The sequence below is a fragment of the Carassius gibelio genome, chromosome A6 (assembly GCF_023724105.1).
Source record: "Carassius gibelio isolate Cgi1373 ecotype wild population from Czech Republic chromosome A6, carGib1.2-hapl.c, whole genome shotgun sequence".
NCBI lineage: Eukaryota > Metazoa > Chordata > Actinopteri > Cypriniformes > Cyprinidae > Carassius > Carassius gibelio.
Window position 1 is genome coordinate 25087088 of NC_068376.1, and position 14817 is coordinate 25101904.

Below are 14817 nucleotides of genomic sequence, written 5' to 3' on the forward strand. Positions count from 1 at the left end.
AACAATTGTAAGAGCATTTTTGATCTCTTCTGACCGCATTCTTCTCAAACATCTTTAGACAAAGACAGATGGGCTCCTCTTCACAAAAGCGCAGGTTGAACTTTCTGTTAACTGTTTGCTGAGTTAAACAGCCCTTGAAGCATTCTGTGACGTCTGCTGGTTGTTTGGGGTCGGATACAGAACAAATGTCAGTGTCTGCTCTGAGCTTGCCCCTCAGATTCCTCTAGCCTTACAACAGTACATCTAAACTAAACAAACACTGTCAGAAACCGCAACAGTCTGCCGTACAACCCAAGCTCTTCAAACACAGACAGAGCCTATGTTAAACACAATGACTCTCAGAAAAGAGATTAAGTACTACAATGACGGCACTTAAATGTTCTGTGTGTAGTGATGATGAGCTTTGTTATTACTGAACTAAACTATTACTTCAATTACACAATTATTGCTCATTTATGAGTCCATTCATGTGAAATAATAACACATATCTTCCAACATCTTTCTGCCAATTTAATGTTTAACATGGTTGTACCATAATACAATAACAGTAAGATCATCATGATACTGTGCAGTCACATTGGATGGTAGTTAAATGGTATGAAGCTCAGTATTTTGAAAGACTACTATTATGGCAAAACAAGTGTAAGTGCAAATTTAAAGTCCTATCTCTTTTAAATACTATTTACTATTTACTAATACTATTTAAAAAGTACAAATGTAAGCTTTTATATTTTGTAAACTCACTAAAAATAAAATAAAGTAAATATGAATAAGTTACTAAGCTTTTTTTATTTTCTAATTTTAGAAAGATTAAAAATTTTTGGTTCCAATATGATTATTCAAGCAAGAATCAGTCATTAAAGCATCATTCAGATATAGAAATATCCCCAAAATACAATAAATTCTGCAGAGGAGTGATCTTGGTGAAAATAATTTGCACTGACGTGTCCACTAGAGGGATCTCTTCTCCTCCAATCTAATTCATCTCCAGAGAAATGGTTGAATCCAGCTGGTCCCGAAGGCAGGGCAAACAATCACAACCACATTCCCTCAGTCTCTTTAAAACAAGACACTGTAACAGGTCAACAGAGACCTGCTTCAACAGACAACAGACCAACTAAAGCACCAAAGCACATTTTTTTCAGTGTGCACATAAATATTTTACAGTTACGGCACACCTGACACCTAACAGCCTGTAAATCCTCACGCCGTGATAGAAACAGTTGTGTAATGTAGAGTTGGGTCCGCTTTGCTGGAAAATACACATGCTAATGCAGTATTTGCCACCATAATGCTTAAACTAACAGTGTTTGTGTTTTGACATAGATGAGGAAAAAAGACCTGAATGAAGCATGAGCACTTTTGATTGAAGCTTCACTTTTTTCCTGTGAAGGCTAATTTGACTTCTCATCAGCAATTACACTCCAGTCTTCAGTTTCACTCAATTTTTATATTTTAAATTTTTTCTCAAAATGCTTTGATGAATAGAAAGTTCAACAGAACAGCATTTACATTAAATGGATGTCCCCAAACCTTCTAGCTAATGAAGAAAGACCATTTAATTGAAACCAAGTTGCAAAAACATCTCAGTACGACATCACAACATAAAAACATTTGCACGTCTAACACTTATTTAGTGTTCAAAAACGTGGCCTGCATAGTTAGATTAAGGTTTTAAAGAGTTGATTCTGTCATCATTTACTCACCAAACCTGTATAACTTGGGTCTGTGTAACACAAAAGAGGAGATATTTAGAAAAATGTTGGTAACCAAATCAAGACCTATAGAAATATCTTCTTTTATGTTGTATAGAAAGAAGTCATACAGTTTTCCCACATTATAAGGGCAAGAAAATAACATAATTTTAATCTACCATGAAAATTACCCTTTCAATTTACCATCAACTATGCCTAAGAAGTGATACAGAAACGATTATTTGTAACTACAAGATACAAGTAAAGTGAAATAAGTCCAACAGAGAAGTGCTCAAGTCTCATTCATGCTTACATTCATTTCACAACACAGAAGAACCAATGTTATTTCAGGCACAATATTTAAATATGTATGTAGTAACAAAATCTGAAAGCTACAAAGGAGGGGAAGCTTTCAGCAAACTACTGTATGATTTAAGTAAGTAATTTGTCCAAATATAGTGCATAAACCTCTCACACAGCCAAAGTATTCATCAAAAGACTTTTTGTTTAGTTTTTTTTTTGGAAAAAGCAGCCTTAACTTTCTGCTAAATAAATGAATGAATGCAGGTCAATAATGACATGAAGGTGAGTAAATGATAACAAAATGTTCATTTCTGGATGAACTATTCCTTTAATAGGCTAAATAAAGCCGAATACCTGTTTTTCTTCTGTCTGTGTGGCATTAGCACTCAGCCGCTGCTGTTGCTGGTCTGCACAAGTGTGGGTGTGTGCAGAAGTGTGTCCTACTTGCCGTATGGTGTGTGGCTTGGCCTCACAGAGACAGGAAAAGGAACAGAATGTGGCCACGGCAGCAAGGAGTCCAGCAGCCTACAGTAAACAGCTCTTTCCTAAACCGGCCTGCCTAAACACCAGTAACCCCCACCACCTCGAAGACAGCCCACCTGTGGCATAGAAAAAACAGTGGCCACAACGATAACCGGAGCTGTGCGAGTGTTACTGCATGCTTATGTGAGGAGGGACGCTAAGTATAAATGACTTAGCGTTACTAAACTCCTCTTTCCTGGAAGAACATTGGGTACCACAGGCTCTGAAAATACCTCTCATGTGTGAGGCGCTATGATGAAGCCAAGTGCTGTGAAGACTTTTGAAAAGCTAGGTTTTCTTTAAATAACTTATAGTCCACACATAGTGACATCAATACCTCCTTTGAGACAATTTTATTAGGAATGCTCTCTATTACCATTATTTATACACAGGGTTAGAGATGTGAACATACCTCTAAGCCTAAGTATTAAAGTTGCAAACTAAGCAAAAACTAAGTTTTTAAGCAGACCGAAATTATTTGAGAAGTTTGGCATACATCAACTAGATAAAAGCTTTAAGAAGATCACATTATGACAATTAAAAAATTAAAAATGTAATAATAACCATATATACATCATTGAGACATTCACAGTATTGTCAAGATGCATTCAGAAAATAGATGGAGTGAATTGCCATTACATTTCAAATTTAATGTTTCGCTTCTTTAGGAAAGGTATGCTATTATTTTATTAAAACCATACTTTCACCACATGTACAGTACATTAAAATTAAATCCAAATGAATCTCATAGACACTAAAAGAAAAAGATGACAATATCATAAAGACTAGGAGAAAACTAATGTCTGGACATCTGCACTGAAAAAACAAACAAACCAAAAAAAAAAAATCTTCATAAACTATAAAGATCTACTTTAATAATTTAGCCTAAAACAACAAGAATGCATACATCATATGTTTTGCATTGTAAGGCACTATATTCTCTGCAGTTTACCTATATGTTTTGCTTCGAATTAGGTTACATTTTAACTTGGAAAAATAACTTCTCTAACTAGAAAGGCTCTGATGTCATCGCTTGCAGTGATAAAGGTTATGGGTAGTAATCTGACAACAGACCTCCCTCTAAACCTGAAGAGAGCCATAAAACCCTAAAAATCAACCAATGGCTGATGAGTACGATGGATTTTTATTTGAATAACAGAAAATCACAACGAAAACATCACAATTCTGTCCACGTCTCTGTGCTTGATGCAAACATTGAGTTCAGTAAGACACATCCTTGGTTAAGAATGTTAAGAATTAGTGAGACAAACGTTTCTCAAAGAGGAAAACGTTTTACTTGCTGTGATGATTGATTAACATTGGATAGTTCAAGAATCACAAACCTTCAGCTCTTGCAGCGGTCACCTCATATACATATCCATCAGCTTTGAGTGAATACATTGCCCCTCGCTGGCATTACTCTCAAAGTTTGGTGTGGATCATTACATGTGTGAGCACATATGATTGTAATGAGCGAGAGGCAAAGATCAATGTCTGATCCAGATCAGTCTGTTAAGTCTTAACATAAGATTATGCCCAGTGCGCCAGCTGCGAAGGAGAGCACAGATCTAAATCACCTCAGAGACATGAAACAGGAAATGTGTGGACGCTAATGATTCTAGTCATGCAGTCCAATCTTATACATATGTATTATTTGTTTTGAAATAAACAGTTATATCTTTACAGGCTCTGAACATAATGAACATAGTGATAGTAAAAATAATAAATTAAATAAAAAATATAGAATAAAAACACTAAAGTCACATTTATCAACCAACATTAATATGCCTGATGTTATATTGTGCGTTCCTGCAAAGAACTGCTGCAATGTGAAAAAACAAATGAGGTAAACCTTTAATCTGTGCAATGCTCAGTAGAAAGCTGTTAAAAATCTATACCTTTATACTGTACTTATCAACATTTAATATGCAACTTATCTTTTCTTCTCCTTTCCATAATTCCCCATGTGTCCAATTAACAAATTATCTTTCTTCTCTCCTGCATGAGCCTTTGTTTTTTCTTTCGTCTGCACGTGCCGGCTGCACTCGGCTGTTTCGCAATTAGCACGGTCGTGTACGCACTTGCAGCTGTTTGTTATTTTCTTATAAATTCTCTTCTTATTTAAGCCTCTTGTTTTCACTCTTTTCTTTGCCAGTGTGTTTTGTTACTTATGCTTCACTTGCACTTTTTGTTTAGATTTTTCAGTTATGAGTTTGGTCGTGTTGTCTTTCTTTCTTTTTATTTATTCAGTTTATTCCGTTGCTGCCTGGACAGTCAGCATTTACTGGTAAGCAGCTTGCTTGCCCTCCAGGGTTTCAGACTCTCGCTCTGGACTGTGATTCTGTTCTCTGGCTCTGCTTGCCTGGACTGATCATTGTTATTGATGATCCTTGCCTTTCCCTGACTATGATGTGCTTCTCTTCATTGTGCAGCCGCTCACCTGGTATTTGATCTTCGCATGTCAGACCATGTGTTATGGCTGTATGTATGTATGTATATCGGAGCATTTGGGTCTTCATTACAGAGAATCATGACAGCAACTTGATCTCTGATCAGGTCTTGTGTGCAGTTAATGCCACGAGCACCGCTATCACAGTAATCCCCCTCTATACCCATATTACAGCCGTTTCCCATCCGGCAGTGCAGGGTGAACATCAGGTATACTCCAGCAGATTAGCAGTAAGTTAGCTAGGGTATACAGCAGTGGTGAACCATAGGCCCCATACATCTTTGAAGTCAGATCAGTGTGTCGCAATAAAAAGCATGCCCCACTGATGGAGAAGATCCAGGGGGCTGGAGTCTGACTCTAGACCTGACTCAAGGGCTGATGAGGCACGTCTGGGATTAGCAGATCCTTTTGCACCCCTTGCAACTCTTAATTTCTCTGTCTCAGTTTGCCTGTCTCTTGGCTTTTAATTGAGTTAACATCAGAACAGGTGAATTCTAGAACATTGCAAGATCTTTGATGTGCTCATAAAGTTATACATCAATCGAATCTGTAAAGGGTCTACTTTTTTTGTATACAGACATAATAACAACAAAACTTTGTGCATTTATAAAATAAAGATAACAAACAAGGTGTGCTGTCTGCAGCCTTTGTCTGCGGTGATCTTAATTTAGACACACGTCATTAAAATAAACTGTAACTCAGTGAATACTCAAAGAGACATGAGAGATATATCTATAGAAAGCTTGACACGTCTACTTTTAAACTAAACGGGTGGTGCCGAAAACAAAGCGATGTCTGTTTTTGATGTCTCCCTTCATTATCTTCTAATGCGACCACGCCCCCGCGCTGAACGCTCTATTGAGATGATAATGTTTCACTGAAGCGCACGGCTTGAATATGCCTATACAGAAAACAAAGCAGCGAGACTGTTCTTTAAGTTTTTTTTATTTTTTTTTACTCTTTGCTTCGCAATGAGAGGAATAAGACATAATTCACCCCAAAATTATGTGATGTGGATTACCTCAGAATTTGAGATTTGGATTTCCTCAGAAAAAAAAGAATGAAGTGCTTTATTCAGCAGAGATCATAAACATGAGTAAGTCTCTTGTTATTTATTTATATACTTGTACTAGTTTTCACATAACGTGTAAACATTTTACTAGTTAGACTTTTTCCAAACTATAAATCCTGACTAAATGGATAATAAAGTGAAACATTATGAAGTTTCAATAACAATGTACACTACTATACCATTGAAAATAAATGTAACAAGTAAATGTAACAAATGTACAGTAACAAACAATGCTCTTCTTTCAATTTACCCCCCCCCCCCAAATAACTGAAAAAAAAACAACAAAAAAAAAACAATCAGCTTTGAAAGTCAGCTTTGATTGTTCCTAATAAACTGTTTAACTGCACTCACAAGTGAATATAAAATTATGTTGTGGGATAATTAAATATATTCTAAATAAACTACAAACATAAAAATTATATACATTTATTTTGTCTTCACATTCTTTCTTGTAACTCCTCCCTCTCAGTCACAAATCTGACTGAGAGGCTCATTTGTCTTCTCAGGTGTAAATCACAATGATATTCATGATAGTTGACGCCTACTCGCATATGACTTTTACAAAAAAAAAAGTGTCTTAGAACATTTAAATCAATATATTGTTCTCTGTAAGTGAGTAAACAAGATGATTTTCACATAATTTACAAAGAAAAATTCTAGGCTACAAGCTCTAGTTTTCAAAAATCCCGGAAACCAATGGTCTGTACGTGTTTTATGGCCTTATTCAAGTGATTTAACATTTTTAGTATTTCACTAACCACATACTGTATAACATTTTTTTTTTCTCAAAAACACAATCATGTACATACATGCTGCTCACATATTATTATAGCCCAGTTTGTGCTGATTACAGTGATGTTAGACTTTAGCCATTAGATGTTTATAAGTAACTGAAAAAAGCACAAATGTGCCTTCTCCAGGTCCCCAAAATACCCTTAGACTCCATAGGGTTGAAGTAGAAATAAAAGAATATCTAAAGAAAAGGAAAATGTCAGAAAGCCAACAAGAAAATCTTAAACAGAGCTCTGAGCTGGCACACAAGGTCATAATAGAACAAACCCCATTACCAGAAGTATATCACTGGAGATTTAAACTGTAACACTAGCACATCATCTTAAATAACCTTAAACAATCCACCAGGGATTAGAAAGAAAACTCTGAAAATTATGTCCTCTCCTCACGTTCGCAACAAAGTGTTACTAGTCTTGAATTCAGGACACACAGACATATGTGTGCTGTATTGATGCACAATAAACTGTCATTATATGAAAAAAGCTGGATACGAATTTGAATTTGTTTCAACAAGAGAAAAGAAAGATGAAGATATGGAACTATTAGAGCCCCACTAAAGATATCAAGATCCTCTCCAATGACGTTCCACTCCACCGACGGCTTCCTTGGTTTCTGTGTATCCCTTCACATTAACATACTTCAATCCCCGTGCTCCTGTACACTGTAAATTACCATCTTTGTACAGAAATAGAACAGGATGGATGCTATGGACTTGTTCTAGGAAATCAGAAGTGCAGCTCTGAGCAGAGCTAGACTGAGGGCCCAGTGGAAAAACACGTGAAGAAAACCAGCTGACTTAAGTTTTATGTCATCCATAGAAGAATCTGTCCATGAACAGTGCCTAAGCCAGCTACAGTAAAAGAGCAAAAATATTACCTGAGCTAAGACATAAACTTCAATGAGGTCTAAGATTTTAGTTCAAGGGAAGACTGAAATAAACACTTTATACAATATATGGTGCATTTCAGGTATGTACAAAACTATTTTCCATTTCTTTTTATAATTTAAACTCCACAACAGGAGGAAAAAAGTTCAAGTAAACAATAGCGGCAGATGGACGGAGCGAGTTAATTATCTTCACAATGTGCACCACTTGGCCTCTTATTCAATCTCTTCTCACTGCATACAAATACTGTCTCACATCTTCCACCCTGCTGACTCTTCATGTTCTTCAGCCGTTTGCCTGGAGCTTTAAAAGTCCTCTAAAGTTTGTAGGGTCGCTTGCTCACCGCATGAATTATTTTCACCCTTGAGTTCTTTGAGTTCTCCTCTTAATAAACCCAACCCAATCCAATAATAATTCTACACAAAGCTTCAGACACATCCTTACGTCTGTCCCGACCCAAAGTACTAGAAGTTTAGCACCACATCTAAAGAAGCATGCAAGCGGGAAGTCCACATGCTGCCTGATATACATGTCGATCATGCACTCTCCCATCAACCCCTGCTCTCTGAGAAAACAAAAACAGTTCCAAAAACTACTGCTCAGCTGCCACTTGTTGTCTTACATCATCTGAGCCCTTGCTCGTTCATTATATTTTTTATTTTCCCAGAATTCTCAGTGGCACGGCCCAGACCAAACCTTATAAACCTGAGGTGACTGTATGTTCTATTTTTCTCCATGAGGATGTTTATGCCAAACTGGCTGACCATGACTATTCTCAGAACATTTAGTTAAACAAATAGAATCTAAAATGTCTGTAAATATTGTGGGGTGAATTGCTCAATTTGAGCAATTTCTACACTAACAATAATGTAAAAAAAATCTGTTGTTACGACGGAACAAAAAAGAAAAAGCACAGCAATTAACAAACAATTTTTGGTCTGGACTAGACACGTTTATGTTTGAAAAGAAAAATAAGTCTGGGCTGATGCATGATATAGTGATGGTTTTATGGCATTATGACATTGATAAAGAGCAAAACTGCATTTTCTGATATTATTATAAATTCCAAGTCACCCAATACATACATATATACATACATACATACAGTATTGTTCAAAATAATAGCAGTACAATGTGACTAACCAGAATAATCAAGGTTTTTCGTATATTTTTTTATTGCTACGTGGCAAACAAGTTACCAGTAGGTTCAGTAGATTCTCAGAAAACAAATGAGACCCAGCATTCATGATATGCACGCTCTTAAGGCTGTGCAATTGGGCAATTAGTTGAATTAGTTGAAAGGGGTGTGTTCAAAAAAATAGCAGTGTGGCATTCAATCACTGAGGTCATAAATTTTGTGAAGAAACAGGTGTGAATCAGGTGGCCCCTATTTAAGGATGAAGCCAACACTTGTTGAACATGCATTTGAAAGCTGAGGAAAATGGGTCGTTCAAGACATTGTTCAGAAGAACAGCATACTTTGATTAAAAAGTTGATTAGAGAGGGGAAAACCTATAAAGAGGTGCAAAAAATGATAGGCTGTTCAGCTAAAATGATCTCCAATGCCTTAAAATGGAGAGCAAAACCAGAGAGACGTGGAAGAAAACGGAAGACAACCATCAAAATGGATAGAAGAATAACCAGAATGGCAAAGGCTCAGCCAATGATCACCTCCAGGATGATCAAAGACAGTCTGGAGTTACCTGTAAGTACTGTGACAGTTAGAAGACGTCTGTGTGAAGCTAATCTATTTTCAAGAATCCCCCGCAAAGTCCCTCTGTTAAAAAAAAGGCATGTGCAGAAGAGGTTACAATTTGCCAAAGAACACATCAACTGGCCTAAAGAGAAATGGAGGAACATTTTGTGGACTGATGAGAGTAAAATTGTTCTTTTTGGGTCCAAGGGCCACAGGCAGTTTGTGAGACGACCCCCAAACTCTGAATTCAAGCCACAGTACACAGTGAAGACAGTGAAGCATGGTGGTGCAAGCATCATGATATGGGCATGTTTCTCCTACTATGGTGTTGGGCCTATTTATCGCATACCAGGGATCATGGATCAGTTTGCATATGTTAAAATACTTGAAGAGGTCATGTTGCCCTATGCTGAAGAGGACATGCCCTTGAAATGGTTGTTTCAACAAGACAATGACCCAAAACACACTAGTAAACGGGCAAAGTCTTGGTTCCAAACCAACAAAATTAATGTTATGGAGTGGCCAGCCCAATCTCCAGACCTTAATCCAATTGAGAACTTGTGGGGTGATATCAAAAATGCTGTTTCTGAAGCAAAACCAAGAAATGTGAATGAATTGTGGAATGTTGTTAAAGAATCATGGAGTGGAATAACAGCTGAGAGGTGCCACAAGTTGGTTGACTCCATGCCACACAGATGTCAAGCAGTTTTAAAAAACTTATAGATACATGCATACATACATACACACACACACACACACACACACACACACACACACACACACACAAGATAAACAATATTCTTTCTAAATAGACAGAAAAAAATAACACACAGATAAACCACACAAATAATGGCAATTTCCATTAAAAAGTTAACCTTTCATGGTGACCAAAAAGGAAAGGTGCAATAGTTAGCAGCAAAGAGAGAAATGACCCAAGAAAGATCTTAAAGTCTCACTCCACTCTCATCACCTTCCTGTCTTTCACCTGTCCACCTCCAGACAGCAGAACTGTGTTTTTTGTTCTCCCTGTTCTGCAGGCCTCTTATCTTTCTTGCTTCCCAGCCAAGCATGTCTTCCCAGGTAGAGTCTGGCTGAGATAACACTAGCCAGGCTGTGAGCACATGTGCAGCTGCGTGCGGTGACGAGGGTCTCTGAGTCGGAGGTTAAGTGCTCAACATAATGCTCCCAATGACCTGTGGCTCACCGCCCTGCCAGGCTTTCCCTCTCTCAACACAGGTTAAGGATCTATTATGGCTATGCCAGTGGTGGTCGGGAAAGATTACAAGTGGTTATATGGCTCCTTTTTGCAAAAAAAGAAGAGAACAGAGAGAAAAGATGGTATCAACTCACGTCCGCAAAGGGGCTTTGTTTGCCTGACAGTAGGATTACAAGATAGTGGAGAGGTGGGAGGGAAAGCTTAGCTCCCGATGTTTCAAAAGTCACAACTGCCCAAGGGCTTGTCAAAACAACATTATCCAGGGTATATTACATGTCTGCAGGCTGAATAAAGCGCAACAGAAACTCCACAGGTACTTACATGGACTGCACACTTTATAGGTGAGAGGATTCAGATTTCAAGTCTTACCTGGGGAAAGAACAACAGAAAGAGAGAGAATTAATAAACAAATGACAAAGCATTACTGCATATTACATCACAGAGCTGTTGAATGCTCGATTCTGCTCGTCTGACAGACTGTAATAGTTCCAAGTCTGCTGGTCCCACAAATATGACAATACATCACTCTGTCCCACTAAAACCAGCTGTCCTCAATATTACAATGCAAAATGTCACTTAGATTATAACATATACTACTTTAAGAAAAAATATAAATATAAAAAACATAACTTAAGTAACGTTACTACTGTGCATTCTGACAATGAATTGTAAAAACATACCCATTTTATTATGTATACATTACAGTACGTATATCAGGTTGAATCACACATTCTCAGTATCATTCTGAGTTTTACAGTTTTTTATTTATTATATATATTTCTTTTTTTGTTATAGTTTTTTTATTAAGAATAACTACATATAATTCCTTTCATACGTCAACTCCGATCACACAACTTAAAAAAAAGAAAAAAAAGTGTTTGTTTTGTTTTCCATAATTTCCCTAATTTGAAGTACTATTAGTAGCAACACCAGGGAAGAAAATGGCTACTGCACTCAATACATGAGCAAAATATGAATATTTTGTCAATACCTGAATAGTTTGAATCTGATTATGACCATCAGTAAATGGAGCTGGAAACATCTTGTAGCCTCTATTCATTCATTTATTCAATAATAAATTTAAGTGAATTGTGATATTTTCTTTTTGTGTTGTCTCAGCGCTCAGTTTTAACATCTGCTAAGCAGAAATCATTGGTTGTAAATGCCACTCAAAGCAAAACACACCTCTCCTCCTTATGGATAGGACTTTCTTTAATGCAAGGGCCATAATAACAGCAAATCTTGCCTTGGAAAATGCCACTAACAATAGTACTTTCCTCTTTATGAAGTTTGCCTTTAAAGCATTTGTGTGCTGCAGTATTTGGTGGGTCTGGTTTTATGCTGGTGTTAAACGCACGCTTGTTGGCAGTACAGCAGGGGCTGGAAGAGTATGAAGGGCACAGTGTTTGCCTTATTTGGGGATGACTGGCTATGTTTAATGAAGGACACTGGCCTTTACAGGGTTGGCCGAGGCAAACTTCACTGAAAGCCATGCGCATACACAGGGGTTTTTAGGTTTTCTATTTGTCAACTGTAAATCTTACACCAAATTCTTATTTGCTCTAACAGTACAATAAAACATACATGCTGTGCAACATTCCATGGGATAGGGGAAAAAAAACTCAAGAGACCTCTTTATTGTCTCGAGCAAATAAAGGCTTTAATCAAGTATCCTGTTACTCAAAGTAAAAGACCCTTTAAAGTTTCATAAGAGACCTACTGCTCAGATTCTAATTCCAATTTATATATTTAATATATAAAAGACCAAGTTATCCAAGCTATGCTGTCAACATTTAATTTCTAGCTCTATATTCTTACTCCATGTCAACAATTGTCTTAACTGTGCAATTTTATTTTATTTCTCCTGAAGAATTTTAGAAAAACATCTAAGGCAAATGATACTTTGTGCTTATGACATATTAATGCTTTCAAGTGAATTCTCATGGTTTTTGCTAAGCCACAAAACTTTGCTCTGGGAATCAACACTGTTTAACAACAGAATCTTATATTATTTTGCAGATTTACCTCATGCATTCCAGTGTCCACACTCACATTGAGGCAGGTGACTGCACATATAATGGAGCATGTCAGCAGATGTCACATTTACAGCTACCTCTATGAGGATGATAAAGACACTGTAACACTCGGGTCAATGCGGCCAACAGATTACTATTGAGCTTTTTGTTTAACAGACATTAAGGTCATTGGTACTCTCTTAAACAGTTTTCTCTGTTAATAAAATATAGTTTTCCATATCAACTAATGCACAAAGAGATTGTGAAGACTTTCGCGTAGGCAAAGTGTGCAATTGTAGTACCAAAAGGAACTGATTTTATTTATTTTTTTTAAACATCCTTCCAATCAATAACTATCCTAGGTCTTCCATTGTTCGGTTAACGATTAACTTGTATTTCTAAAACATTTAGCCAGGGAACAAACAAAAATAGTGCTCAATAAATATGAAGTTTCATCAAGATAACTTGTAAAAGCTACTGTCTGTCTGGATTTTTGTTCCACTTACCCCATACACACACACACACACACACACACACACACACACACACACACACAGAGAGAGAGAGAGAGAGAGAGAGAGAGAGAGAGAGAGAGAGAGAGAGAGAGAGAGAGAGACACCAGTGACTGATGTTATAACCACAGGCTTCTGCTTTAATCCCTGCTGTCATCTTAAAAGACAGATTAGGGGTCTAGTAATGAAGAGAGAGAGACAGAGTGAGATAGAGACAAAGACAAAGACAGATACAAAAGCTAATGAGCAGTTTAAATGTTTTCTAGTTTGACTGACTGAACTCTTTGGCTGCATATCAACACTATTCCTCACATGAGAACACAGATGGACAAAAACACACAAAATAGTCTTTATATAAATACAAGTACATGCAACTGTGGTATTAGAACAGTAATTATGATGGTCATTTACATCAAATTGCTAAAGTATTGTAAATGCCCAGTACTTCAATATTAATTTCAGAATTCGAATCAGAAAGGACTTTATTGACAAGTGTGTTTACACAAAGGAATTTGAAAGGAGCTTCCAGTGCAAAGAAAAAGTACAGACATCAACTGTCTGTATTATTTACGATGACTAGATATGTAATTATAAATAATAATAATAATTTTATAAACTCATAAAAAAGCAATTTCTAGCCAGTGCAAATTTATATAGTAAAATTGATAGTAAAATTATATATTTTTGTTTATAAATGCATAAGATATATATATCTATATATGGTGGGCAGAGATTAATTTTTTTTAATCTACTGTAGATTAATCTCACTGTAATCTTGGAATTAATCTAGATAAACGGCTCATTTGAATTCTGCCAAAGGCATTCAGAATTGCTACCCAAATAAAATAATGACTAAAAGTAACGTTAAGTCTTTGAGAAAGGGTTTCTCAAGACAGGTGGTGCATAAGACCAGGGGCTCATCTCCTGTTTCCATAATGTATCACAAACTGCTTGAGAAAGCTGTAAACTAATAACACATTGCACAAGGTGCAAACAACCTTACGCCTGTTTCACACATACTCCGTCTACAGTGTGTATGCGTTGCATATTATTTTTACGCACCCATGTTAACGGATTTCAGCGTTCACGCATTTGCGGTCCGTCAGTGCGTTCCAGGAGTGTTGCGTCTGCAGCAGTGCAGCGATCGTTTATGTACCGAGCAGCGGACTGCAAACGTGTCCTGTGTGAAAGCACAATGAGTCCATGCTGCTTCTGCACCAAATATGAAACAACTACGGACTGCATACGCACTGCAGACGGAGTATGTGTGAAACGGACGTGCGTCTTATCGAGGTTTCCATTGGGAAGCATCTAAAAAAAAAAAAAAAAAACATTCCCTGAAGCAAACCCGGCGGCATCTTAGCTGCATCCATGTTAGCACATCATGTTTGATTTGGTAATTTCACAGTAGGCATACACACAGGTTTAAAGACTCATTCTCCCCCCCTACAGATTCGGCTAGGTATACATCCGCGCTAAAATATCAAGGTGAAAGTCATCATAGCTCACCTAGTATAGACCCAGCTCCCAACCCAACTTTGAGAATAGATTAACGGCGATATTTTTTTATCGCCCCATAAGAGTCTCACGTTAACGCAGCACGTTAACGACGATAACGGCCCACCACTAATATATATATATATATATATATATATATATA

The 14817-nt window shown here is 37.0% G+C and overlaps 1 protein-coding gene across 2 annotated transcripts in view; it reads right to left on the reverse strand.

Annotated features, from left to right (window-relative positions):
- LOC128015859 (E3 ubiquitin-protein ligase PDZRN3-B) overlaps window positions 1-14817 on the reverse strand; it is an 85485-nt gene that overhangs the window by 28624 nt on the left and 42044 nt on the right. The window contains exon 2 of one of the 2 annotated variants that reach the window (XM_052600071.1): window positions 10952-10999. The exons of the other annotated variant lie outside the window; for it this stretch is intronic. The gene's annotated coding sequence lies outside the window, so the exon portion shown is untranslated. The remainder of the gene's footprint in view (window positions 1-10951; window positions 11000-14817) is intronic. 2 annotated transcript variants of the gene reach the window in all.